The sequence below is a fragment of the Varroa jacobsoni genome, unplaced genomic scaffold, assembly GCF_002532875.2.
Source record: "Varroa jacobsoni isolate VJ856 unplaced genomic scaffold, vjacob_1.0 scaffold_573, whole genome shotgun sequence".
NCBI classification, from domain to species: Eukaryota; Metazoa; Arthropoda; class Arachnida; order Mesostigmata; family Varroidae; genus Varroa; species Varroa jacobsoni.
In genome coordinates this window covers 125,640-153,608 of record NW_019213475.1, presented here as the reverse complement: position 1 = coordinate 153,608, position 27,969 = coordinate 125,640, and the positions used below count along the sequence as shown (strand labels likewise).

Here is a 27,969-nt window from a genome sequence, read left to right as displayed (position 1 = left end):
ACATGTATAGATAGAATGTCTGGGATAAGTATCGACAAAATTCATCTTTTTCGGGACTCTACGAAAGCTGTAGGTAGGCTGACGAGCATTTTCGGTTAATCAAGAAGAGTTTACGTTCTTAGTGAAGGTTCCTCCCAAGAACGTCAAAATACTACAAAGGGTTGATCGTCGGCCATTTTCCAGTGTTGGATCTTTTGTTTTCCTGACATGATCAGTTTGTGGTTTTACACGAAAAACAACTGCTTTTCTCTGAGTGCCCATTCGAAGAACACATGCCCGCCAAAATTGGTCCAAGTTTAGCTTACGTACACTGTACATATATAAAACAAACGGTTCGAATCAGAAACTTCTATCACGCCACAACCCGATATAGTGGACGCACGTATACGCATAGAAAACAATATCCAGAAATGGAATGGCAGCAGATCGTCTTTTAGTGTATATCTATATATGGAGTTATGCTGCCAGCTCGATTCTTCTAATTAGCTTCCAATTATCTAAGTAGCGGCAACAAGTGGAAGAAAAAAAATGACTATTATTATTATTGCCCAGGATATCTGGATGCTTCCGAGCATTACTACCGAGTCTCCGCTACTGATAGCGGTAATTTGGAGAAGGGCAAATTTGAAGTACATGTATGCCGGTTTGAGTTTCCAGCGGCACGTACTGTTATACGTAATTTCGATTTCTTAACGGCTTTTCCAGCAGTCTGTTCTACTATCGCTGATGGCATAGGGCAAAGACGCGATACGCCGATCGACTCCATAGCTGGAGGATGCTCTGGTGTGCCACGATACGGAAACGCGTTAGAAATTAACTTTTTTATTGCAAGACAATAGCCATTAAGTCAACACCGATCGTCGACTATTCATGCCTACCTAACTGATACGTTTACGAGGTAGTAGCAGGCAAGTAGGCTTATCTGTCAACGTAGACATCCGTGTATCCGAGTGCGAGAGCGTGCGAGCGATAACAATGACGTTGCCTGACCGATCCGACTTACTGTACAGCGTTTCGGGAGCAGACTCGACACATCAGTACGATCAGCGTTTAACGTGTCTATGCACCTTCGTATACGTTTATACAGGCACATTCAGAGTACTACGCATATGCGTATTGTGTCGTGGAGTTGGTTAGCGTCCCCTTGGGTTCCTTCCTTCTCTGTCGATAGAAGCTCTGTCCCCTTTTCCCCCTCCTGTTCCATGGTAATTGTGCTGGTTAAAAGGATTAGAATTTGGTATTAATGGAAGCAGACCCACTAGATGAACGTCGGCGCCACTAGGAATATAATTATTACCGCGGCCACGACAACCAGTCATGACAGTTATTACCAGGTGCTGCCATAGCTTCTGCTGCCGCTGACAACAAATCTCGTTAGCGACCCCTTTGAAAGAGCGAGCGGCCACAGCAATAGCTACCCAAGTCTGCCTATTGAACTGGTTGGCAAGCCTCGCGTTTATCACCTTCGTCGTCGTTGTGGTCACGGCCTACTTCGTCCTGTTCGACTTCTGTGTTACTGAAGGCGCCAGAAGAGCGCCCTATTATCGTGTCCGGTTTCGACAGCTTGCTCTGCATCCGACGACCGTGATCAGCGTAGATATGAATATGATTTTTATAGTATTATTGTTGTTATTGACTTCGGCCGTAGTTCTTATGAGCTCCTCTCCTGATAAAGGGTGCGAAAGTGAAACTGCTACAGAATACGTTCCGCATAGTATCATTCGTCGCATCCGTATGATAACAATTATAACAATCATTATTATATAAATGCTATATCTGTACCTATCTAATACATGACTCACTTCGCTCTAAGTACATACTAAAAGTGTTCATTTAACAGAACATGAGGCCTGCCTTGGAGACAATTCAGCGTAGTGGATTTTGTGTCCTTAGATTTTCGTCTATTTCTGTTCGCATTAAACGAATGTCCTAAAATCTGTTATCGATAGCGTAGCTCGTTCTCGATAACACCGCTGCTTTGTACCGTACGAGAAATAAGTTATTCGCAGCCTGACAAATTAAGCTTTTCTTCTACAGTTTTTGTTCCAACTACACAAACACCTTGTACAAATAAACAAGATGTCCTGTACTACAATAATGTGCAAACAATAAAGACTGTATGTATTTTTGTAAGCATGACCGCCAATTGATTTTCCTACACAGTGCACTGTTGAGAACAGTGCGTTCTATTATCGTTATGGAGCTCTCGTCAGCGTAACGGGGACGTCCACTACCGTGAACGTTTCTATATTTGTTGCTTTTTTTTTCCGGTTGTTTCTCTCCGCTATCGGCCTGCTATGACCCACCGTTTTGCAATTTGTTATCATCGATAACTTTCAATCTATAATGAAGCGAATTTGTCATTAAAGCTTTAATCACACTGACTGCCGATTTAAGCTATATCTCTAGCCGACTCTCCTCCGCAATAAGCGTAGATCATATCTTGATAGTCACTGTTACTTTCGGCGTTAGCGGCACCAGAACCGCTTCACAGGCCATCACGACGCTAGCTAGAAATTGCCTCCGCCTTTCCGTCGGCGTCATCTTTTGCTCGTTAGCTACAGGGTATTGCATTGGTGAATCTTGAACTAACAGAATACAACTTTTACTCTGTCCAAGCGGCTTCAGTAACGTGCATTATTACCGTCAGATTTTTCTAGCAATCATCAGACGCGACTTCCTTCGGTACGCACATCGTTTCTGATTGACAAACGAAATCTGCAGCGCATTTGTGTACGATGAACAATCTTTTTTTTTCCTTTGGTTAGTTTATTTTTTACGCCGAGTCAGCGGAGCACAAGGTGCCATGGAAAGCACGAGAGAAAGACAGTCGTACAACTCGACCGATCAATTCGCATAAGTATGATCACCGGCGACGAAACACTGCTGCTGCCATTAAGAAGCAGCCACCCCCTCCTCCTGTTGAGCTGGTCGCGGCCTGGATCAGAGCCGTGTCGGCTTGCGGTGTGAGCGTCACAGGAACGCAATCACGGACGACGACCACTGCCATAGCGACAGCCTATCTGGATTACGGTAGTAATTCTAGTTAACTTTGTTTAGGCTTCTGTCGACGCCTGCAATCATGTTGCGTGCCTTACGTGCATTACGATTGACCTCGCTTTACACGTAGCATGAATACTTCAATAATGTTTTTTATACTGTTCTATAGAATAGGACAGGCCGATCTCAGTTCTAGTTTCACTGAAGTGTACAACTCACGCTGGCTCGAAATGAGATCATGTGAACTCCGTCAGCTAGAAGAGCAATGGCTATGTCTAAAAACAGCTACGTACGCTTGTAACTTGGTATTGTGTGATATAAGCGACTGATTTGTTTCTGTTCCTCTATCTAGGAGTGGTTTCTACGGCGTTTCACAGATTCTATACGATGTAGGCACCCTTCCTGCGGCCGAAGGGACCTATTCAAGTCCCTTCGGTCGCGGTTCTTCTGTCTACTCGTGTTCTTCTCACGCCTTCACGTCTCGTGACATGGCCAAGCCTGGCCTACTGCTCACCGAATAATTCAATTTAATTCACAGTCATTAGTTATGGAGAAATTGCCGCCTGGTCATAATGACCAGATAGGCCAGGCAAACATTTTGCAAAAAGAGAAGCAAAAATGCTGATCGTCCGTGTGCGTCTACAAAGTACATGAACAAATAGAACGCGGAATGCTATTTTTTCAGACGTTGTTATGACGGTCAGCTCTGTGTGAACGCCGACGTCGATGGTATATAATTATTTAAGTACTGCATAGTCGTATGCATTCGAAGGCTCCGGTGAACGTGAGGCGGGAAAAAAATCGTGGAAAGCTAAGGAGAGACGAAGAAAAATAGGGGACGTTTAAGGAGCGACGTGCCTGTCGACATGAATATCGATATACTGAGGCCTATCTGTTTGAACAATGCGAAGTGGGTGCCATAATTAATTAATTCTGTATAGAGTATGAACCGATGACCCATTGATACACGATTAAAGGAAGTCTGATTCGATTTGCTTAACTTCGTTGCAAACAGGTAAAGGGGTGACGCGCCAGCGTGCTCGTTAGTATGTATGCCTTGTTAATGGGAACCAAATGTTTCGGACGCTTTTCAGTCTCGTCAGCCAGATAATCTTTCTCAGTAATAGTAAAATTCTCGATTGGTATTAGTGTTGGGTGATTTGGTTTTCATGTTTACATATTGAACGAGATTTGGTTACATTTTTGGTGCGTTACCCAGTTGTATTTGCTTTATATATATATATATATATATATATAGATATATATATATATATATATATATATACAAATTTTTCATCAAAAGCGACATAGGTTAAAGGGTATCTTGTTTCGTAGAGTCTGCTAATTGAGAAGCTTCTCTATTCAGCTTTCGTTGAGATTCTTTTTGTAAGTACTGGGCGACGTTCCATCTGGCGAAAACCGTTGAAATCGTTAACGAAGAGACTTCTTAAGTCGACCGAACTGATTCCTCTCGGCTTGTCAGGGGTTCTTCTTTGCTATTTATATAATCGCCAATTGAACTTTAAACGAAAGCAAGAGTCTTCATGCGGCCGATGCAGGTCAAATAGTAAACTGAAGCAAGGGAGCCGCGGCTGAATATTTGGTCTCTAATGGTTTTGGAAAGATATCGAACACTGACCGTATTGGTCTACGTAATTAAATAGAAAATAAACACCGAAATGTTCTTTAGTATGCCATAATAAATTTCCATTATTGTGCGATGAAAAGAGACGATTTCCTGTTTTGATAGATCACTCTAGGGTCGAATAATACAACAGCAAAAACTGGCTAATCCTCCCTGGATCAATAGACTTAAGAAAAATTTCCTCTTCCTCATCCTCTAAATAACATTGCCGCTCTGTAGAATGAACACTTAACCATGAGTACCTGCAGGAACGTCGTCGAAGTGAAACCCGTACATCATTTCTTTTAGGATGTGCAAAACGCTATCTGATGGGAGTTCGCAGCTTGAAAAGAGACGTCGTTTGATGACAACGTTGCCGGGTTCTTTTCAGTGTAGGCTAAGCGGCCGCCGGCACCGGCCTCGGCAAGTTGGTCGGCACTCGTGACTTTAGTTCGTGCTGTGCAGTCGCCGTATAGGCTGGTAGGAAGGAGGCACATGGGCAAAGTATGCCCTCTTTCCAGATATTCTGGGTTGATTGTGAATGCTCAAAGTCGGCCTGAAGTATAATGCCTTACGGCAGTACCAAACATAAAACTCGAAAAGCTTGCTTGGATGTTGCTTAGTCGTTCTCGTAATAGTAAGTTTTCAATACGAATCTTCCTATCTAGGGTACAAATCACCCGCACGTATAAAGGGGTTTGTTATTTATCAGAACGCCAAACGTCATCAGTGTTGAGCTAGAGAGAGAGAGAGAGAGAGAAAAGAGAGAGAGAGAGAGAGATCCCTATAAATGGTAACATTAAATTTCTCTGTGTGTGTGCAATTTTAAACAATTGAGGGTCGTGGATGCACACCGACTACACCTAAACTATAACAATAAATTATTTTAATTGATTACGGAGGAGCGTCTGCTAATTTATACGATTCGATGAACGTCTGCTGGTTTAATCCGCATCCATTTTCGGATAGTTGGCTGCGTCACGACCGAAAACAAAGTGTTCTGTGTGGAAAGTAAAAATTCAACTGCCGCTGTATTTTGCAAACCAGTTACGGAGAGGAATGAATAACTAGGACGGTTCATACATTTCCGTTATCTTACGGATACTTATACTGCATGTGAAATAAAGCATAGTGTCTGAATATCTCCATATTTATCCGATACCTTAACTGATTTCCGTACAAGAATCTTTCAATCGTTAATAACGAATAAAAAATGAGCTTTATGTTGTTTGTTTTAACAATATCTCAAGTTAGGCTTGAGCCTCCGAAGCGGATTTACATACGACAATATTTTTTTGTGTTGCAAAACACTAAAAAAGGAATCGTTTGCAAGCGACTTAACAATTGACTTTATCGAGAAGAGCAGTGTTCGTTTCCACAGTTATTTTCTGCCCATGCATGTTTGTACATTGGTTATACAAACATCGTAAACCTTCGTCGCAGTTGCCCTACAGAGCCCATGACTTTAGACAAGACCCTTGCCCGTACAATACTCTTAGACCTATTCGCGTTATAGTACGAATGAAAAGACGTAAATCTCTTCGAGCGGCTGTTTGTACACTGAGCGAAGTCGAAAGCTGATACAGTACAGGGAAAAAAAGGAAGCGGGGAATAAGTCAGCAGCAGAAGCGACATCCGGGCTCTTTTTGGACCTTAGTGTCTTCAGTGAAAGTCCACTTTATTCGGATAAAAACTTGAGACGCTTCAAGCGCTATATCTAAAGTAGGATTTCTTTAGCGAATGAACGACATTTGCAAATACTGACTACCAAGCTAGCCCTTTTCTCTTATTTTCAAGGAAATATTGCGAATTTTTAATTTTAATCGAACCAGTTGTACCGAACGCTGATGCAGCTAGTGCCGATGCCATTGTAAGGTCATACGCTGCTAGTTCTTAAACTAGACTGACTTAGACTGCATTGCGCAACAGATGCCTCGACTGTTTCTGTACTATGATGAGTTTGAGGCCTAAGTCTGAGTGAAAGTAAGCATTTACGACCTTAATCTCAATTACCTTGGCCTGATCTGGTCATCGTTGAAAAATCACTTGCGAACGTATCTTTATTGCTTTTCTAATTAATCATAAAAGCTGTATAATTTAATCCTAATACTCTACCTAACGGAGTCAAAGCGTGTCTTACCTCCGACCTCTTTTACCCTTTGAAGCCAAATACACAAATGCATACGAACGATATGACGAAGAGCATCGTGTTGATGTCAACGTCGATTCATTGAACCGTCACAAATAAACCTATAGTTAAAGACACCATCAATTTTTCACCCCCGCATTTATTACCTAGTCCAGCCCGTCCTATCCCTTCGATGAGGATACCACGAATCGTGCTCTATCTACAAAGCTACCACTGCCGCATCAACACGCGCAGGCTCTAACATCCGGCCTGCCGCGGCGCCTAGCATCACCGCTTAATTTAACTAACGGTTTCTTCGAACGTGTCTTAACGTCAATTCGCTGCCGCTGCTGGCCATCTTTGGCTTGCAAAACTTGATCCGAGATCCGCCACCATGTTACCACGTTCAAGCAGCTTTAGCGTGCGTTAGTTAATCTGTTAGGTCCCTGTCGCACCTTTCAGGCCGCCCGCTAGCTCGGTCACCCTGCTCCTTAGCCGGGGCCCTTTAGAGGTTCAGGTCTGTGAGGAGTCGATAAATCTCACCCGCCCCCTTTTTTGTGGTCGCCAAAAGGCAACAACAAACGAGGTCTTATCCAGAAACCTTTTGTTATTCTTTTTGCCAAAAAATTAGCCATGGATTGGAGTGATATTCTCTTCTCTCGATCGGCGACGTCAGGTTAATCACAGCGAAAGCGTACCGAAGCGTCAACCAAAGTGGGTCCAGAAAAGAGGTTCGACTAAGCACTTCTGAAATGAGCGAGCGTTGCTATCAATTGCCATGAATGGCTATAGTTACTATATACGAAGAAAGCTAAGCGCATAATCCGTGTATTTGTAAAAACGTATTTTACCCCCAAACGAACGCATTTCATTAAACTGACGCGCTCGTATCGATTCGGTTTGCTTATTTGCTTGGCCATCAACAGACAGATAGAGATTTAGTAGCGTACTGACTAGCAGCTATGTTATGATAGCGCGCCGGTCGTTCTGCTGAAATAATTGTTCCTCGTTGTCCTTGCAATGTTATTAGGGGTGATAGGCACACATTTACGGTGTATACTTATGTTTCAACAGATGTCTCAGCTGCATTGGCTGATTTTCGTGTGCAATAACCCGCCAGATAGAGTGAGGTGGGTTTCCTACAATTAAAGCGCAAAAATAACTGTAAGCCAAATCTGTAGATTGCACTGATACGTTCTAATACGCGGTAACACAGTTATAAATAGCTAACAGGCCCTTAGTTAACAGCCTCTAAAGTCATGTGCATAGCAAGCTGTACAGTGTATTTTGGGGGTTTCAACTGTATGGCAAAAGAATTTGTAAAAGTTAACTCTCTATTTTTTACGATTTCGGTGAACCATTTAAATAAGATTACGTCTGTGAGCAGGTCGAACCTCCTCCCCCCCCCCTCCACGCATCTCCCGCCTTGTAGGCTCAACGAATCGTCACATAAACTTGCAGCATTTTCCGAAGGATGAATATGGAAAGTTCTTGAAACGCCATCACCTGACCATATAAGCAGTTAAGATGATATATTATTAGACAACGAGGCACAGTATCCCGCAACACAGTATACGAACAGAAGCTGTACAAATCCGTAATGATGATTGACTGGCGGCAAGTTCATGGCCAGGGGCGGAAGCGGATTTAGTGGAAAAAAATTGCAACAGCCAATCAGCTCGGCGTTCTGAAATGCTGGACTTGTGCTTCAAATAGTCTTCTCTCGTCGACGTCCTGGTGAAGATTATTATTACAGTCATATGCTGAAGCTGTACCTGCGCTCCTTAAAGATGGACGCACCCGCTTATTTGCTGTTGTTCGCACAAGTAACTCCACTAGAAAAAATTCGACAGCTCGTTGTCCATACGATCTACTAGTAAAAAAACAAACGGCGTCTTTCAATAGGAAAGGTGCGATTATCGAGTTGAATTGTACAACGCCATGTACGTTATATGGTAACTAAGAATCCTTGTCTATATATTTATATGTATTCGAATAAAAAGTATTGGAAGAACAAGGGACAATGAAATTTATCTTAATGATCCAAGCATCCATGCTCAAGTGCAACGGTAAACGCAATGCCATCTAATACAGTATGCGATACAGATCTACGCTAATCATCTACCGTTCCTGTATAAATACCGTTTCCTGTAAACGATCCGTCATTACATTGTTTCAGCTCAAATTGATAAACGACAACTTCTTCCTACAGCTAGTTCAACCACTGGAAACTGGCAATTTTTCTGCCATGTTTGATATTTTTGGATGGTTTTAGCGCTGTATTTTTAAGAAAAACAGAGTATATTAGAAAAAAAAATAATTATAAAGATGGTCATTTGGAGAGAAATAATCAAGCAGTCGTTGAATATCACTTACGATCGAAAGCGAAGGAGAAGCCAATTGTAGTTCGAATTTTGTGCCTTTTATTTTTAGTTCATAGAATAAATAAAGGCATAACAAATCGTCTAGTCAGAGCAAGCTGCTTTACGAAGCCAGCAGGATAGAACGTCTCGGATATTAACTAAAAAAGCATTAATTAAAATAATAGAATATTTATTTTTTACTAGTCCGCTTAAGAAACGTATTCTCTTAACTGACAAGGAAAATGATTAAGTAATATATATTATTCGTCCTTTGGATGCAGAGGCATCCGTCGTTATCGGTCAGTTTATGTAGAAAAAAAAACTTGCTATATATTCTTTTATCAAAGATAGATAATGTGTTTGTTAATCTTATTATTCGACTCGTGTTTGTCACTAGAGATATTTCAACTATTGAGGACTAGTAGTTTTTCTGCCACTTAAGAAACGTTTGATATTTCTCGACGTGGTGAGACTGACTACAATAGTTTCGCCGGCTCATACTTCAATAAACAGGTAGAGCTCGTTTTAGTCGTAAAATCTGTTCAAAGGCTCACCGGATGACGTTCACCGCTCCAGGCTCTACGTATTCGGTAGAACAAACAGCTAGGTTGGCAGAGGAGTGCTCGATTGAACCCATCATTTCCTTATGTAATTGCCTGCATTATTTACAATTGCCTCCTGAATACCCACTCGCTTTGATGCAAGCGAATATTCTTACAACGACAGCTGCTCTAATAGACTTGGCCATTGCGATAAGTCTTGCAGAGAAGTAATATAAACGGCTGTATTTTTCAACATGTCAAACAACACCGCTGAAGCACGGTACGATGCAGTGCGGCCTTTACTAACATCGGCCGATCCGTTGATGCCTGCACCGTTTACTGATGTGGACAGCAAGCTCAGAGAAGCGGCGCCGCGGCCGTGAATGAACCTAGTATGACAATGGGGATATTTTTGAAAGGATCTGACTTCGACAGCAGGACTCTATAACCAAGCCTATGCAAACTATGGAGATACACACACCAGTTTTTGTGTACGCTAGATATACACAACGACAGCATTATGCGACGATAGTCATCCTGTCGCATCTCACTTAAGCCCCTCTAGCTGAAACGGCTGCCATCATTTATTCGACATTCGTGCCACCAGCTTCTATGCCAATCCTAACATTGAATGCCTAATGGCTGGTGCCTAAAACGTGCGTGTCTCGTACACTAACATCACCTCGTTCCCTCCCTCTTCGTCCCAGGCAACTTTGGAGGCCCCGCCACTGATGCATCGACTCTTCGCTGTCTGTTGCATTCTATCTCTGCGAATTTTGTTCTGCCCCTGTTTTTTTTCCTGCTGTTGCTGCTGTAGAGGGTAGCTAAGTCGTTTGCCTCTTCAATAGCTTGCCTACCTCCGTTAGTCGATGATAGTTGGTCTCGGTCCATCGAAAATCTCTTTGCCATGGCCTCCTTTATATCCTTTCCCCACCTTCTCCTGCATTTAGATCTTCGCTTTCAGCCTCGGGACTTCAGGTTCCTACTGCCTACTGCACGCTGTTACGGTTGAAGCAACTCAGCCAGCGGCAAAGGTTTTCGAGGATGTCGAAGTCGCCAAAGATGCTTCTTTGGCCCGTCGGACCTTCTCTGGTCCTTATTTGATAATCGCTGTTCGGCACACGCAGTGAGGAGCAAATCTCTGTACCGTCACCAAGCAGAAGCCTGTGACAAAGAAACCAGCACGAACGTAGTCGAGCAGCGAGCTACAACAGAGAGAGAAAAATACAGGAACCGAATGAGTCTAGCTGAACGGAGCCAGACACCATGCCCGAAGCTCACGAAACTCAAAGAAAGGCGAGATGTGAATACAGGGAAAAACCATGGTCCGGGCATGTGCATCGTCATAGCCGGGTACTATCCGCTTGTTCTGTCAGTGAACGGCCGGCTTGGCCGCTGAACACTCTCTGCGAACAGAAACGAGATCGTCTATGAGCGAATAGCGATCACAACGCCGACTACGATCGACGGCGATCACGAGGAGAAGATCTGAAGGAAACCGAAGATCAAGTGAAAGAGACGCGAGGAGATCTGGTTGTTGCTTGTTCGATATACGCGGCAGCAAGTTACCCGCCAGAATGCATCGTGGGCGAAGCCAGGATTCGATCATTATCTACGGCTATAGGATATAGCAGACGCTGGTGCTCAAGATCACCGAGCCGAATACTGACGAACGAAGGACTAAGCGAAGTACAAGGCGATCAAGAAGAAAAACCAATTGTAGGTAATGTTCCCGCTGCCGTTGCAAAAATGTAGCATCGGAGAGTGTAGTATGACATGGACCTTTGTAGAATCGAAATCATCGCATGCTATCGAAGATACTGTGCGATGCATACTCGTTAAAAATTGCTGAATAAATCCAATGTTTGTATAAAACGGATTTATACAGACAAAAAAAAAAATACAACTCTAAATACAGACAAAAAAGAACAAAAAATAGGAGCGAAGTAGTGTGATAGAGAATAAATGTCACCTAAAGACACTTCTCCAATGGTAGTTTGTCTGTGACACACCGTCTTCGGCAAGATACCACGGAACTGCTTAACTGGGGAAAACGATCGCAGAAAAGAGGCGTTAATATAGGAGATGTAAATTAAATTTAGAAAAAGTACGTTCCTTATTAACACGTTCATTGTCTTTCAGCATTGACACATGTGATGTTAGCTATTACGTTTTTTTTCTCTGGATACTGTGATCAGATATGAAAATGCCCTAATCTATTTACAACTATTCCTGTCTTCTGTAATTTCCTCGAGTTCCTCTTCAATTGAGGGGGGTGCATGACCCAAACGAACGTCCGAACCAAGATAGAGCGTCCTGGAAAAAAGTGAAATTCCAATACGAAAATTCGCTATATGTTACAATTTAATCATCAAAAAAGCACGAATGATTTTTAGGCCCATTAAGAATTGACCTGTTTATAGTCAAGATGTGTTATTGAACAAAGAGGTCCAAACATAATTCTGTCACCTCTGTTCTGGAAATCTCAATGTGGAAGTTACTCCTCATAGTAGCCGACCGATAACGGAAAACAGTAGATGAAATTATATATTTAGTTTAACAAAATTTACACGTGAGTAGCTGTCATATCGCCAAAAAAAAATAAACATTCATATTTTTCAACCATCGGAAGAAATCCGATTACAAAAAAAAAGCACGAAGTTCCATGCCACATAAATTGACATAAAAGCTTGCGCTTGATCGTGATCGCATCTGCGAAACCCTACAAATTGGCAAAGAAATCGAAGCCTTTCGAAAGTGACTCACCATAAATAATGAAAACTGATTCATACACACCAATAATGTGCAAATAAGAAAAACTTAGAAGGTGTACTCAGCAAAGCCCAGACTTACGGCGGGACTGGATAGGAATTGTGCACTATGAGTTACTGTCATCTAGCAAAACGATTGATTCAGACCCCTATAGCCAACGACTAACAGGATTACAACAAGCTCTCTAGGAGAACGATTGAAACTAGGGAGCAGAAAAGGTGTCGTCGTCTTCCCCAGTGACAACGCTAGGTCGCATACATCTCTAGACAACCGACAAAAATTTCAAACCTTGATAAGAGGTTTCAATACACCCGCCGTATAATCCGGATCCTACATCACTAGACAATTATTTGCTTTGGTCTCTACAGAATTCGCTTAATGGTGTCAATTTAATTTCAATGGAAGGATGCAAAAATTACTTACCACATTATCACGCCAAGGAACCATGGACGTTCTACACGGGCGGCATTGTAGTGTGAATAGAAAAATAACATAAAGTCGTCATATTTAGTTTAATAATATTAGATTTAAAATCTGCTTCAATTTTCGCTTGAAAACGGTCAATATTTTTTGGATAACCTAGTAGATAATAGCCCAGAAAAGGCCAACGGTCCATTCCTGCTTTGCCGTCTACCAGATCGAGGCACAGAGAGGAATAAGCGTTCTCTATGCCTTTCTAACGACATGAACATTTGCTGCTGGACGAGAGAAGCGTCCTGGTTTGATCCCATTTGCCTAATCCAACTTCACTAGACTCTGCACCTTCTCCTGAGAAGCACGATAAAACCAGCAGGCAGGCAGGCAGGGAGGGAGGTAGAGCTGGTTGGCTGGCTGGCCGACTGGCCTACGCCGATCTTAGAGATATCCATGCGAGCACTTCATAAGCGAAGCAATATGACTAGCTGAAATTACTTGAAACATTCGGGTTTACGCGCTTACAATTCTCTCATGGCGCAATATACAGATACACACTTTTTTTTTGAGTTGACCGACGACATCTGGACAGCTGGTATTCGCCATCTCTATGCTTAACATAGCGGTTTGTTTTTGGTTGAAACGATCGGCGGTTTCGAACAGCGCGACGCGGTTCAGTACTTCGTCAATATCTCAGTCCCAAGTGAAAGAGAAAACGAAAGAGGGGCCTAATCTGGCGTCAAACAATGACTGGAAACTGTGACAGATTTGACGAGAGCAGCAAATGGTGCTGTTACAAGACTATGCGATAACAGATGGTGTTGCCTTTTGTGAATACCTAGCCACCAACGAAGTGGTTCCCTTGCTCGAATCAAAGCATACATTAATTAACATTCGATATAAGTCATATTTAGTTTGCCATAAGTTCAAGAAAGATGGGTCCATAATTTATGGCAGGGTTGCTTGCTTGTTACAACCTCGCCGTCATACTGACAATGGGCCTTACGCTGGGTACGGTATACTTCGCTGCATCTTTCGCCTATGTAGTAGCAGTCATGTCAAGCCTTTTGTGCGCCTGAACGTAATTGAGAGGTCAAAGCCAATGAATACGGCAGTATGTCCTTCATTCGTAGTTATCTTATCGCACGAATTATACAGCAACCTTCTTTGTAGTAAATTCCAGACCCGGGCGCACACCCAAACCAACATGTATGTCCATTTTGCCTTGCCTCCTGAAGTATAAGGAGGGCGCTATATGCATTGTTGTCTACGAACAAATGTATGCATATAAAACCTGCCACAAATAGAAATGTTTACGGCAACGTTAACAGCGCCCCGGATGCATGCATTGCATTACACCAGCATGGGGCGTTTTTTTATTACTGGCCTGCCTACAAAACTGACGGAATTAGCGAGAAAAAAATTGATTAGTCTCGATGCTAATGCGACACATAAATATGAAACTTAGTTACAGAGATGGATCACTCGGTTGAAAAGTCGCAACCATACATGATACCATCCCGAGACCATAACCAGGCACACTAAAGCCCATTAGGTAGCACTGGCTGCGATTGTTGTAGACTGGCAGACAGGGTCATCTGAGAAACCTCTTTGCCAATGACGCAGACAAATAGCGTCGTCCCATTGAAAGTATCGAGTTCTGCTATTTAGACTTGCCTTTAGCTATACTTATTTAGCCAAGCAATTGGTAACGATTGACAATCGTCAAAGGCACATTGTCTTCGAGTTGTCACGGCTGAATAACGGTAACATTGTTTTTCTCTACCTAAAATAAGTTGTCTCCTCATACCGAAGGGGTTTTTTTAACAGGCCGGAAAAGCCACAACAATTTTGATACACGTTCAGATGTCGCAATATCTTATGCACCGGTGCATAACTAAGGCTCTCATGAACGGTATCAGCGGATCTGTCCAGATCTGTGTGTTGCACCGTTTTGTTTACTGTCAACCAGCACTCGCCTGTGAGGGAATAACTTGACATAATAAACTGATAACAATAGATTGAGGACTTTGCTTCACATCTGCCTCGCCGTATTGCCTGTTCTCCTATTTTCCCTTTTCCGTCTATCATTATTTTCTACTTTCTCACCTCGCACTTTTGTCGTATTTTATTGCCCCGAAGTTCTTCGTGAACTGACGCGATCACAAGGACACACAAGGCACAGTCGTGCAATAGACATAAAAATAAATGTAACATTAAGCGAGGTCAGAGTTTTAGGCAGTGCAAGGCTCTTCAATGTATTAGAAGTTCTGCGGAGATTCTCATGAAAAGCAAGAACGATAGCTATCATCATTCACCCACGACACAGATAATGCTAATAGTCTAAGTTTAAACCTTAGGTATTTGTTCTAGAGGAGATCAAACGCTACATAGAATCAACCATAATTGCCTAAAATAACACGATGCTGATAGCTCGGAAAAGCGTATTGTGATGCAGTCTGAACCGTTGGTCCACTGTGGTTTTTTCAACGGTCACAAGTAGCATGATACGATACTCATAGCAAATGGCAAGGTTCAGTAAAAGGACATTGAGATTTGCAGTATTGATTTGTTGGCTGGGGACAGAAAAGCAATGATCTTCGTCATCGTTGCAACGTTGGTGGGAAGCCAAGGCGGACGCTGTCTCTATGTATAAAGAAAGAAGGCATCACACAAAAGAAGCTCCTCTAAAAAATGGATGCCTTTCATGACGCCAGTTCGTCGCTGGTCGTTTCCCTACTAGTAAAATTTCCTCGGAAGGTAACAGTGACTCCGAATGGATGAGAAAACAGAGAATGTATGGGACACACAGAGGAATATCTGTCAAACGAGCCCCCCGTATAGCTAAGCTGTGCTAGTGGTCAAGAATCACCTGAGCTAGAAATTCAATGCTTAAGCTATCGTTTCGGCATCCTGTAATAGTATCGTAGTAGGAGTAGTTAAATTGTCATCAAATAATGTAGTATTACTGGATAAGCGCAAGCCGGCCGGTAGCATCAATATATAAATTTCAATGTAGGCCATAATATCACAACGCTTAACCATGTCCCGGCAAACGATTTGTTTAATTTTTTGTTTTTCAGCTACGGAGAAAAAACGGCGAAGCTCGCTTGCAAGATACTGGCTCGACAGTTTGCTCAACTTAAGGTGAACTTCTAACTCATTTTGGCAACAATTTTCGCTGGTGTTATCGCAGTGGTTACCTGTATCGATAGTGAGAAAATTACGATGGCCGCAGCGAGATTTTATTTGACGAACGAAAAAATAGGGGAACGATGGGGTACAGAATGAAAAGGATGCGATTAAGAAAAATGTAGAGAAGGCAGCAGCAGGAGCCACAAGTGTCATGGAAGAATAAACAAAAAAAAAGATGAGTGCCGGACAGCCAGCGCTTATAGCAACACTAGTAACTAAGTAGAAATGACGGTTATTCTCGAGCTGCTGAAGCAGTGGCAGCCCTACCAGAAGCATTCAATACCACTAAGCCGCTTTCCTAGTAATTTTGCCATTCTATTTTGCTCCTCTCTCCATAGAGAATTACATCTGGTTAAATAGATACCCGGTTCCCAGTTGATTCTGTCTTTCTTTTCCATTGCTCCGTTTTTTCCGTCTCAACAACGTGAGCGAGAGAGTGAGAACGAGAAAGAAAATAAAAAGAAACAGCGAATGATGAAACGAAAATAAGAAATTTCGCCAGCAGTGGTTACAGCAATTGACCAGAGTGATGCTAACAGCAGCAGATCTTCACAGAAAACCCAGCGAACGTCAACGAACCACCGTACCAAAGAAAGACCACGGAAAACAGAAAAAACGTCACCGACGAAAAGCGTCACTTGTTCATTCTCCTAGTGCTGGTCGTCTGCCCCCCCCCCGAAACACTAACGCAGGAGACCCCATCAGCCTTGCAACCGATGACGACCAAAGTAGCTATGCCATCAGTGCGTTGATACGACGGGCGACAAAGAATCATGCCAACAACAACAAAAGATTTCGTAGGTATCCATAGTGTGCACGACGTTTATGGTCCAAATTGTGTTTATAGTCGAGAGCGAGGCAGATCGAATAGGTGAACGCATGTCATTCATTGAGCTGTTTTCGCCCACTGATAGCGCCGCTGCTCATGAGACTTACTACAACAGTTCTCAGAATGAGAGCCAAAAATTAAAATGTCCAGCACACGTTTGGGGTGATATTTTTTAAAGGCAAGCTAAAGCAATAATCAACACAAACGTGGAATCGTTCAATTACACAATAAATTTAACTACGAAGCAGTATTTCATATTACTATTTCTTTCCACCACCGACTATCAATGAACATTTAGTACGCCTATGCTTTTTTGAGACGGCGTCTACCCCCTTCGTTAGGTAGCTGATTTGATAAGGTTAACGTATAGCACTTGATTATTCGTTAGCGTTTTCACTTAACATGTCTTTAATACTACTACTTCAAATGATATCTCATGATCTCTAACTGATTACGAGCATTTAAGTTTTCGTAACTTCTATAAGGGGACGTTAGGACACCAAAATACATCCTGTGCAGACTAAAGGCGAGGTTATATCTTGTGTAATTACAACAAAATGTGTTCTCGTATTGTCTAACCTTTGTTTTTGTCGCGTGATGTGTGTTATACACAATTTCAAACGATTCGAGACTCTCTATAACTAAGCTTGTATCGTTCCGCCGAGTTTCTCTTGGTAAATTTATTTTTTCTCGAACGTACTGTTGATTTTCCGGTGACGGAACGTCAAGTACTCGACGGTGAACGCGCCATGGAATCAGCAACGGGGTCATCGTTATATATACACATATGTGTACAAGAGGGGTAAAACCATTTGACAAGAACGTTTTCTTCTGGACGCCTTCAAACCTACCTGCAGCCTTTTCGCGAGGTTTACCCCCCACAGTCGTCGGTGTTTGCTGACGGTAAGTAATAATTCTAAGTTGTTACTTTTCCGAGAAAATGCATTGTTATCAACAGATGTCGTGTTGTATCGCTGGGGTTGCCATCGCTTCGTTTGACCAGTTCGCCAACGAAGTAATCGACAGGATAATGACTACGCGCCAAAATTAGCATATGGTCAAAATACACACGTATGTCTTTGTCATCATTTTTTATCTTGCCTCATGCCACCATTGTATTAGGTAAAAATACTGATTAATGTTATACATAACAATTAGCATATCCTATACATATACCAGACCATGGCTATCGTTGGATAACGTATAGATAACCTTATCCATTGTTTTACAATGTAACTTAATAAAGCCTTATGCAATATGATTCAAAAAGTGCCCACTGGTTTGATAATAAAAAAAATTATCTATATATATAATGTACGTCGTACAGGAGCACAGAGACAAGGAGCATTTGTCTTCGAATTGGAAAATCATCCAAGGACTAAAATAATTTGAAGGTTTTAGTGATTTTGGCCACAGCAGCGACGAAGGTGTAATACCCACCAAAAAAATTAGTATAATAGAAAGTGAAAAGATTGAAGTTAGCAACCGATGCGATGAAGGTTTGATAGTCACGCAGGTATATTTCTGGCTAATATAGTAAATCGATTCAAACGTCCGGTACGCCAAGATATCTGTTTTCGCTTGTCAGCATTGACAATATAGCGAATTGGCAGTTACCGTTAATTTTTATCGTCGCTTGTTACAAACGACGCGTTCGCCGTTACTTTGATTGAGTAATTACGGAATTATGATTGCGGCTAGCTGGCTCCCACGCGGCAGAGTTAGCTTGCAACGTAGTTATCTATTATCGGTATTTCACTTCCAAGTCTAACCAAAACCATAAATTCCCTTGGCGTTTCGTCGATGTCCACAGTCTCGCCACCCAGATGTTCGTAAGCGCTTTCTATTACCATTTTTTTCATCACTAGCATAATCGTTATCAAATAGGAACGCCTCCGTAAAACCACGTAAGCTTATGCTATTGAAGCGTGCCGTGGAACAGTCTTATGTTATCTTTCAATATAGCTGCTCAAGGAGAGAAGCTTCCGAGTCCTGCGAAACAACTCGCAGTGGCACGGTGCCTAAATATCCTCGATTTCGAAACTCCAGTCGTATCAGTCAACAAGATTTCAAATACCAATCGCTAAAATAGCGTTGATTTAGAGTCAGCAAATGATCATTGGCATGACGCTATGTAGCTATAGTGACGATGCGTCAGTAATGATAATGAGGTCGTTGCTTCGCTCAAGAGACGTTGCAAATTCTTTTCTGGGCAAAAAATGATCCTTCTCGAGGCCAACGTTTATAAACTACCACAATAACCATTATAGTAGTGTGTCTTTATGTTAGTCGCACTTTGTTAGTCACGATGGTGTCTTCGGTTGCGTACGAGGACAAGATGGCGGTGATCGTTGCAATTTTAGTCTACATAGTGAGGCTGTGAAGGTCGTTCGAAGCCTTGCTCTTTTGTCCCGGCTCGATCCCAGCTGAGCATGGAGTTTCTTGCTCTTCTTGTCATACAGAGACAATAGAGGTGAGCACAAAAACAGAAACACGTAGCCGGCACAACGGGCTGCTCCATACAACCGCCAAATGCCTCACACCAAATACCTCGGGGAGACAGACGTAGCAGAAACAGTCCCAAGTGATAACAACAGAGCACCCGACCAAATGCCGTTCAGGCGACGTATATCCCCCTCACTTCGTTGAACGATTCAACGTACTCCTGTAACCGCATCGGCAGTTCTCTGCAAATCGACAGGCTGTCACATTAAGGGCACACGGACGCTCCTCGCATACAAAGGGACGCGTGCAAGATGAGAGAACAGAGCAGAACAGATCCCGGATTTAATCATTTTCATTGGCGTTCATCTGAGAAGAATGCACGTCCAGTATTGCTACAATGCAAACCACTGTCATCGGCAGTTTCTAATGAGATATTAGATCGACGATAATTTATTTTCTTTATTGTCAATGGAAATAAGTGGGTAGGGTCATTTCGCGCTTCTATGGTTCATGGCAGATAATGGTAGGTTACAATATGATATTTGCTGTGGGTTAGGGCGCCTTTAATCTTGAAAAATGTAAAAGTATCATACCATTTGTACGAATTCTACATTGATACAACGAATTATATACATTCGGCTTTTAGATGCTAGATCATACTAACCCTGTATATTAGGTTTGAACGGAAGCTCTTTCGCTTTTTCAAAAAAAAAAGGCCTACTTTTCTCACATTTCCTTACTTGATGTTGGCTTTCAACGTACCCTTGAAAAGAACTATTTTTACTTGATCAGCATGTTTTAACGGCATTGTGCTATGAAGCTAATTTCAGCTCGAATGAATTCTTCAGAGGTGGACGTTCAAAATGGGAAGAAGCCCATTTTCGACACCGTACTAAGTATTTCGGTCGAACGAAAACAAGCCAGAACATTTTACTCGTATACGGTAACCATGCTATCACTAAAAAGGCTGTTCAAGAGCTGTTTGTCAAGTTCGGAAATAGTATCCGGGACATAGACGTTTTGGCCGACCGTATGAGTTCATCGATGACCATCGGAAGACACTTGTGACACCGCCTCAAGTTCCCTGGATTTACATAAAGACTTGGCGCTTAGGTAGCTCAAGAATTCTCTGAATCCACCAAGGAACTATGGTTTGACGTGATATCACAACATCTCGTCCTGTATCAAGTGTGGCTCGGCTACAATAACCAATTTTTGCACAGTTATTATGAGCAGCAAATAGAAGTGGCATTCGTTAAAATTGGTAATTCCGGGAAAAAGCAAAGGCTTAGGGTCTTGTGGTTTTCGAGGGCTTGGTTCACTGAAAACGCTTTCTACGAACCAAAGAGTTGATCAACGCGTTTATTGTATCAAATCAACCAGGCTGTTCGCGAGTTAAATACTCGATAAGCGAGTTTAGATCATACTACTTCATGACAACGTGAAGCCACACACGGTAAACATTATCAAAGCTGCCTTCTTAAATTTCGCGTGAAAGGTATTATTATATCACGCTCCAACTTCTCTCAGCATTGTGCCGGCGGATTTTCACATTATATAATATGGATGATACATAATATAATGAAAATATCGTGCTTTCTATTCAATTTTCTCTACAACTTTATATATATATATAATCTTTTTTATTTCTGTATGTGCGTACGAATAGTAACTGTAGGCGTATCATCAAAAGAAATCAGCTCTTTATATAATACTGTGTTGTTCTACTCCTTCAGCTGCAAAAGAGGCAAAGAAGCTTACCAGTCGAACTACCGGCTGACGAACTATACATTATAGTCAGGATATAATGTGAGTTCCTAGTATTAATATAAATTTTCACTTGTGAAATTATTATCTGTCTTTATATTCCTACCTCGCCTTAGCACCAGCAGCATTATTTCCCTCGGAGGCATCGGTACAATTTCTTAGCATTCGGATAAAGTTAGCCATTTTCGAACACTATATGTATAGTGTACCATAGGCATCAAACACTCCAGCACCATCGTCATTTAGCAGATCTTGCCGTTTGTCTACCTACATATCCTCCTGTCTTTTATCCACAGCCTTATAGAAAAAGGATGACTACCAATACGTGAACGCAATAGTAGCGATGATCCTTTCTACTTCACAAAAGCCAAACGAGAAGGTCTTTAGTTGAGCAAGGCGAGCAGCACCTACCTTTTTGAGAATCCTAAAAATAACCCAATAACAGACGCTACCCATAAAACTAGTTTCTGCGAAAGAACGAGATGTTCGTCTTCGAAATTATGCGCTTCAGGTAATACAAGCACGCCACATAGAGGATTTAAGGGAGGTAGAGGTGGGTGTAGCGGGACTGAAGGAAATAACTGGCCTCTTGTTTTCAAGGATTATCTAATCCAACAACGAAAACACGAGAGAGAGGGCTGAGTCTCTTTCGCTGAAGCAACGCCCGTTCGTAATTTACTACGTTAGGACTAATAAATTCCCAACTAAGATCCCGGACACGGGTTACTGCACCGGTTGCTCTTCTGACCGTCAGATTTCATGGCAGCTTAATGCACTGCCGCTTACAGGCAGAAGCTCATGGGGATCTGCTACATCGAAATCCAGGCGAAAATGTTGGTAGTTCAAAACAAGCACGCGCTTATGCAAGTGTGTGTCCAGACGGTTTCGCGAAGGGAGCCTATATTAAACAAGGTTGATCAGAACGGTCTTAAATTTACACTTTTGAAATGTTTTATACATTAATTCTCTGTGAATCGGTATAATTACACATAAGTGTTATTTCTTGAATTTACAGGGCGTTTAGTTACATGAAGTCACTCCGACGTTGGCTGGTCGCGCCCGAGGAAAAGGTCAGTTCAGCCGCTGTACTAGATTTAACTGTGACAAAACATTCACACATGGTAATTATATTGTGAAAATTAGTTTTGAGGTGTTTATCTGCTAAACCTGTATTGAATCTATATACGGAGGAACGATACCCTTAACCATTGGGTAGAGCATGTAAAGGAAACCTATAATGTATTGATTTTGTGGATCATCTTAACGTAAGATATTAATCTAACTCAAAGATGAAAAGCGAGGCCGAAATATTACTTATGGGGCACTTTTCGTTTATTTCGCGCGAGTTGTTACTAGCCGAGCAGACATCAGATCTGCCTATTATAACCTATTCGACAAAAGAGGCGTATTTCATTTACTAAACATATCCACGGGTCTTCTACAAATCTTAATCAAATAAAGAAAAAAACGTCAAGTTTCTTTCAGATTACTATAGCCTAACGGTACGGCAAAAATCACTGACTTGCTAATCTACCTGTGGATTACAGAAGCGACCTAGCATGCTTATTAAATTACTGAAGGCAGAAAATAGCGCGCCTGTGCCAATCTGCCCTGTTCATATGAAAGGCTTACCACATTTAGATATATATATTATGATATTATAGAAATTATCTTTCGTAGAATGCTTTTTCACTTACTAAACGCCCCCTTATCCGCTGTTTGGTATCCTGATCAATATGGCACATCAGCATATCCCTATTTCCATACTTCCTATAGCTTCTCGTGTTTATTCACAGACTGCTAAAGCTTTGAAGAGCACGAATGTAGAATATTTGTCAAATGTCAAAAAGTATCAAATTTGCCGACCGAATCAGCTCTTTTAGGTTGTGTGATTGCTTTATACCGCGTTATGTGCTCGCAGTTCTTGTACAGGTGAGCGTCTCAGACCCAACCCGTAAAAACAATAATGGCATCGTCAGCAGGATCCGAATCACTGATTCTAGCTGTGCGACTAACTCTGTACTTAGGCTGCACCGTAGTAATTGCCCTCTGGGCCTAATCAGCCAAAGCAGTCCTGTCTATTTACCTCACTACCAAATCCCTTGAAACCACCTCTTCTGCCTTTAGGACCAAAGTTATCCGAGGTTAATTCTATGTGTATCAGAGGGTTTAATGTAAACACGACAGGCTCATTTCCCCAGCGCGTTACACCATTACGCACGCTCTTTTGTAAAGTTATGAGACAAGATGAAAGCCTTCAGGTTTAGCAAAATCTGTTTTGTTGCTTTTAAATAACCGGGAAGATCAGGCATGTCGAAATGACGTTCTGCGTACTACAAACGGTACAAACGTGTAACTCTTTGGCAAATTACGACCCTGAAAAGATGCGATATCGCAGGCACACTAGTCCTAATTAACTTTGTCCTTGATTTATTTATTTATCGTTGCTATTTGTCAACCGTGTATTTTTGCCACCCTCAAGTAATAACATACTGGATCAAAGGTAACACTTGAGTGTTGATTTGTTAATACTGATTGTTATGTCTCATGCTTTTGTTTAAGTGCGGGGTAAAGGGAAATGCTCTCAGGTTTTATTTCTTACTTCTCATTATAACATGAAATTTACTACTTCTAACATTTCTGCAGACTAAATTGGGGCGATAATATAAATTCTGTGTTTAGAAGCAAGAACGCGCCAAATTTTAATAGTAGCAGTGCTAACAACATGTACTTCTACTCGGAGGTTTATGCGCCAATATTTACTTCCTTTTATTTTATTTATTTCTTGCCTTTGTTTGCGCCCGCAGTGCTAGACTCACTCTGTGCAGCAGTGCGATTATACTACATTTCTGCTATGCTATTGAATTTCTATTTGGGTTACCGAATGGATCCAAGTAACACCTCGAAATGCTATTATGTAACACCCATACAATCACTGACAGAATATAAAAACAGGCAAGCAGAATAAACTGTGATAAAAGTTGACAGTGTTTTGTTCCGGCAATACTCTCTAGATTTGTCAAAACAAGATTCGCCGGGCAGTCCCCTTTTGCGCCAGATGCGATGTCAGCGGAACCTAGTTTCCTATTTTGCTATCACTCAACCTCTATATCTGGCTGCCTACAACAATCAACTATCCACGCCGTTCGTGGTCACTATTCGTCAGGTATTGCTGTCGGGTTGTGACGCTTACCCATGATGATCGTAGTGGTGATGAGGAACCGCAGCCGTAGTTGAAATACGGTATAATAAGCCAGTGGCTAGCCTTCGATGCCACCGAAATGACAGATGGAGCGGCAGTTGCTCTCGCAGCAACTGTGCAATGGAAGTGTATGATAAAAAAAAAATGCTTCGGCATTTCCATTACCGCTGTTCAGAAGCTCTAACTTTGGGGAAATTCTACCACCTTCCCGTGTCTCGTTGTCGTCGTTATTTTCGTCAGCTACCGTCCGCTCGTTCATACGTTCACTGTCGACCGTCGATCGGCAAGCAATTGGGCAAATATTCTAAAGGATAAACGTAGAATTCTGCCGGTGCTAGTGGAAGTTGGTTGAGGGGGGTTGCGATGGTGGGAACTGGCGGCTGAAGAGGTTGTGCTGCTTTCGCTGCTTCTCCTCCTTGTGGCAGTGGAGTATCGATGAGGTTTAGTGGAAATGAAAGAAACCTAAAGCGTTACCGAAATTCGTGAGATGGGAATAACATTGAAGAGTGAATGTCAGAATGGTCAGTTGATTTACTAGTTAGTTTCGACTTGATCTGTCGAGCTAATTTTCACATATGTGTCCGAAAGTCAGGCATCATCCCACCTATTGTCCATTGCTCGTTACGAATTCGACGTTAGACCACTATGGCGAAAGTTGTGGGATTGCCGTTCAACTTCTAAACATAATGCCAAATATTATAATTATTACTGTAACACAATGTTAAACAAAGCCCGAATTCGATCTCAGCAAACTAATGTCGCCTATAAAGTAATATATTACTCCTCCAAACGATAACTGTCTGATAACTTCTTATTCATTATTAGTAACGGCCTTGGTTTTATCGTACACCGAACGAATAAGCCTGTTATCGCACAAAAATTGAGCTTTTACTCTCTTTTTTTTCTAAACCCGCAATATCAGGGCGCTTTGCAATGCGTCTTCTGCATTAAACGATTCCGACGCTCGTTACTTGTATCTACTCTTAATAATTTTGCCCTCCTGACCGGCATACTGGGAACCATTCGTGACCGCCAGAAACGATTAGCGGTTTGTTATCATTATTCGACGTCACTTACGAGCGACGATCTTTGCGTGAACGCAAGCACGCCATAGAATGAATATGGGAAGTTACTGAGCTTAGTAAAGGAAATGCCATTGGTAACAGGGAGAGACGAGAAGGGTAACGTAGCACTCTAGTAAAAATAGATATTTCACTATTTTAATTAACTAATTCTATCATCGTTGTTCAAGAACGTCGCGCTATAAACGGCGAGGTCGCTAACTCCCGTCCGCGTACTACTGTCGAGGTTCGATCGATGGCGAATAATCGCCAGTGTTCAGTATGCCAAATAAGCAGGCCTGTATATCGATGGGTGCCGGGACGATGAAGAGAGTCGACTAGAGGAACGTCCGAACAAAAGACGTCGCCACAATGCGACCGTAGCGGCAGCAATAACAGCCGTCCGGTCACAGATAATAAGGATACTATGCAAATGCACTGACATCTCATATGATAACAATCCCGGTCGGCAACCCCTTCATTCCCACTGATATACGGACATTCGGAGCAGCATCCTCTGTGGCCCTCTCGTACGCTTAAACACCCATCCGTCTTATCAGTGCCCTGGCTGCAAGCGCTAAGAATAGAGATTTATCCGTAAATCCCATACTAAACGCAGATCGGCGCGATATATTTTTCTCTGATTCGCTGCATCAGCCGGACACGATCTACATAATGTCGCTCTGTCATCTCTGTTCACCACAATTCGCCACTATCCAAGCACAGAGTACAAGTGAATTTGTTACAAAATTTATTATAGAGTCGTTATAAATCAATAGCGTAATGAGCGGTGACGTCAAGTTCAGCAGTGTTATGTATTCAATGCGGTGGCGATAGTGACGAGCATTTGATGTACAAGCGTATCATACGAGTCCTCTTAACATGATGAACTAGCCGTAAAAAACGGGATCGTTTTTAATTCAAAATGCAGGGGTGAGAGATCCATTGTGCAGGTCAACACATCGATACTATGAGAATATCACTATACGCTCACCATTCCGAATATGGCCTAATGATAAGATGGCGGCAAACTTATTTTCTGGAAAATGCTCGTAACCAACCATTCGAGCTCGTGAAAATCAGTAAAGGGTCGAAATTAGAGTTATTAATAGATTTCTAGCATATAGATCCTAGATTTGCTCAAATGATCCTTCTTTATCGGCACTAAATGCGGTAAAAATGAGGTAGAAGTAGATTTCATTATAAAATACTCTGGCATGAGCTGTCTTGCATAAAACAAAATCGAATAGGTCTAGTTGCATTTGAGTTTCAGTTTTACTTACACAGCCTTCAACATGTGGGCATGTGTCTGTATCAGCGCTGATCAGGTTTTAGAATTAATGATTTTTGACGCTAGAAAAAAATAAAAATTAAAGGAGCTTGCTATTTTACACCAATCATGAATATACCTCATACTCGATGGATAATTTCATCGTACAGGCTTTTTCCTAACCAAGATGTTCAAAACTCATAATTCAGTCGCCGATTGGTTCTTCATAAAGGTCTATAAAAAGACGTCAAAATTCAAGCTCAATATCTGGTCGTTCGCCGAGTCTTCTACACCGCCAACTCTGTCTCATACTTCCACATAGTCAACCGCAATCTACTACCAAAAACGTTCGCTTCGTTTAAAAGCGAACTTCAATAGAAAACTCTAGACTAATTGCTAAAACATCCTGGTCGACTAAGATAAAATCTGAGTCGGCCGACAAAAAACTGAAAATAGCTAAACTAAAAATAATTTGCAGATACTCTGAGTTGAAATGAATTTGCTGTTTCGCTAAAATAGGATAAATGCTCATTTACATTTATAGTAATTCTGCTGGTTTGCATTGTATCCAGATTTTTTTTTTTTTTCCATTTTTCACAGTCTGATATCGAACCAATTATGTTGCCAATGGAGGCAATATTACAGTTGTTATTTAACACGACGCTTTTATATTGTCAATCTTCTTAACCGAGATGTTGTAAGCGTCGAAGGGCTTACATACGAAATCGGCCGTCATGAGAAATGTCCTCTGATTACCCAGAATGTTAGGTTGCGTCCGGGATCGTTTTAGATGGTCTGATAAAACTGGAATAGGAAAAAAGCTCCCGTCAATGAGCCATTTTTCAGAAGGATTTTTTTCTTCGATTACAGCGCTTCTTAGAAAGATCTGTCAGGGCGCTTCTTTCTACGGAGATTTATTTCCAGCCGCGCAATCACATACGAACCTGTGTAATGGCGTAGAAATTGTATGCAGTAATGCGCCTGTATCAAACCAAATTCGTGATTTTCTGCCGCGATGAAGTGCACATAACCATCATTTGTGTCGATTACTGGTGTCGTCGCAGCTTCTGCTATCGTTTCTTCTGCTCTTACTGCTAGCTCTGTGGATTGCTGATGCTTCGAATGCTCTCTTGAGATGCAGCCGTCTGTGACACTGATGTGACATGGTGGTGCCTCACGTGTCAAGCCCGGTAGAAAAAAAGCCTGGAGATCTTCTGTTATCTTTGGTGATCCGTGACACGAATTGTTTCGATGGCTCAAACATAAGCTGCCTGAGCACCGAAAGTAGCAGCAGCAAACCTCGTGACGGCGCCATTTTCTTTGAGCTTCTTCACGACCCGATGCATACGGCAAGCAA

General features: G+C 42.0%; 1 long non-coding RNA gene across 2 annotated transcripts in view; it reads left to right on the top strand.

The window, feature by feature from the left end:
- The window catches only part of LOC111261616 (uncharacterized), a 57,216-nt gene that overhangs the window by 15,280 nt on the left and 13,967 nt on the right, over positions 1–27,969 (top strand). Inside the window, exons 3-6 of one of the 2 annotated variants that reach the window (XR_002681109.2) lie at positions 15,927–15,990; positions 16,594–16,835; positions 17,597–17,770; positions 22,095–22,149. This is a non-coding gene — a long non-coding RNA (uncharacterized LOC111261616). Of the gene's footprint in view, positions 1–15,926; positions 15,991–16,593; positions 16,836–17,596; positions 17,771–20,989; positions 21,992–22,094; positions 22,150–27,969 lie in introns of those variants that run through there. The other variant, XR_002681110.2, reaches the window with a different exon arrangement.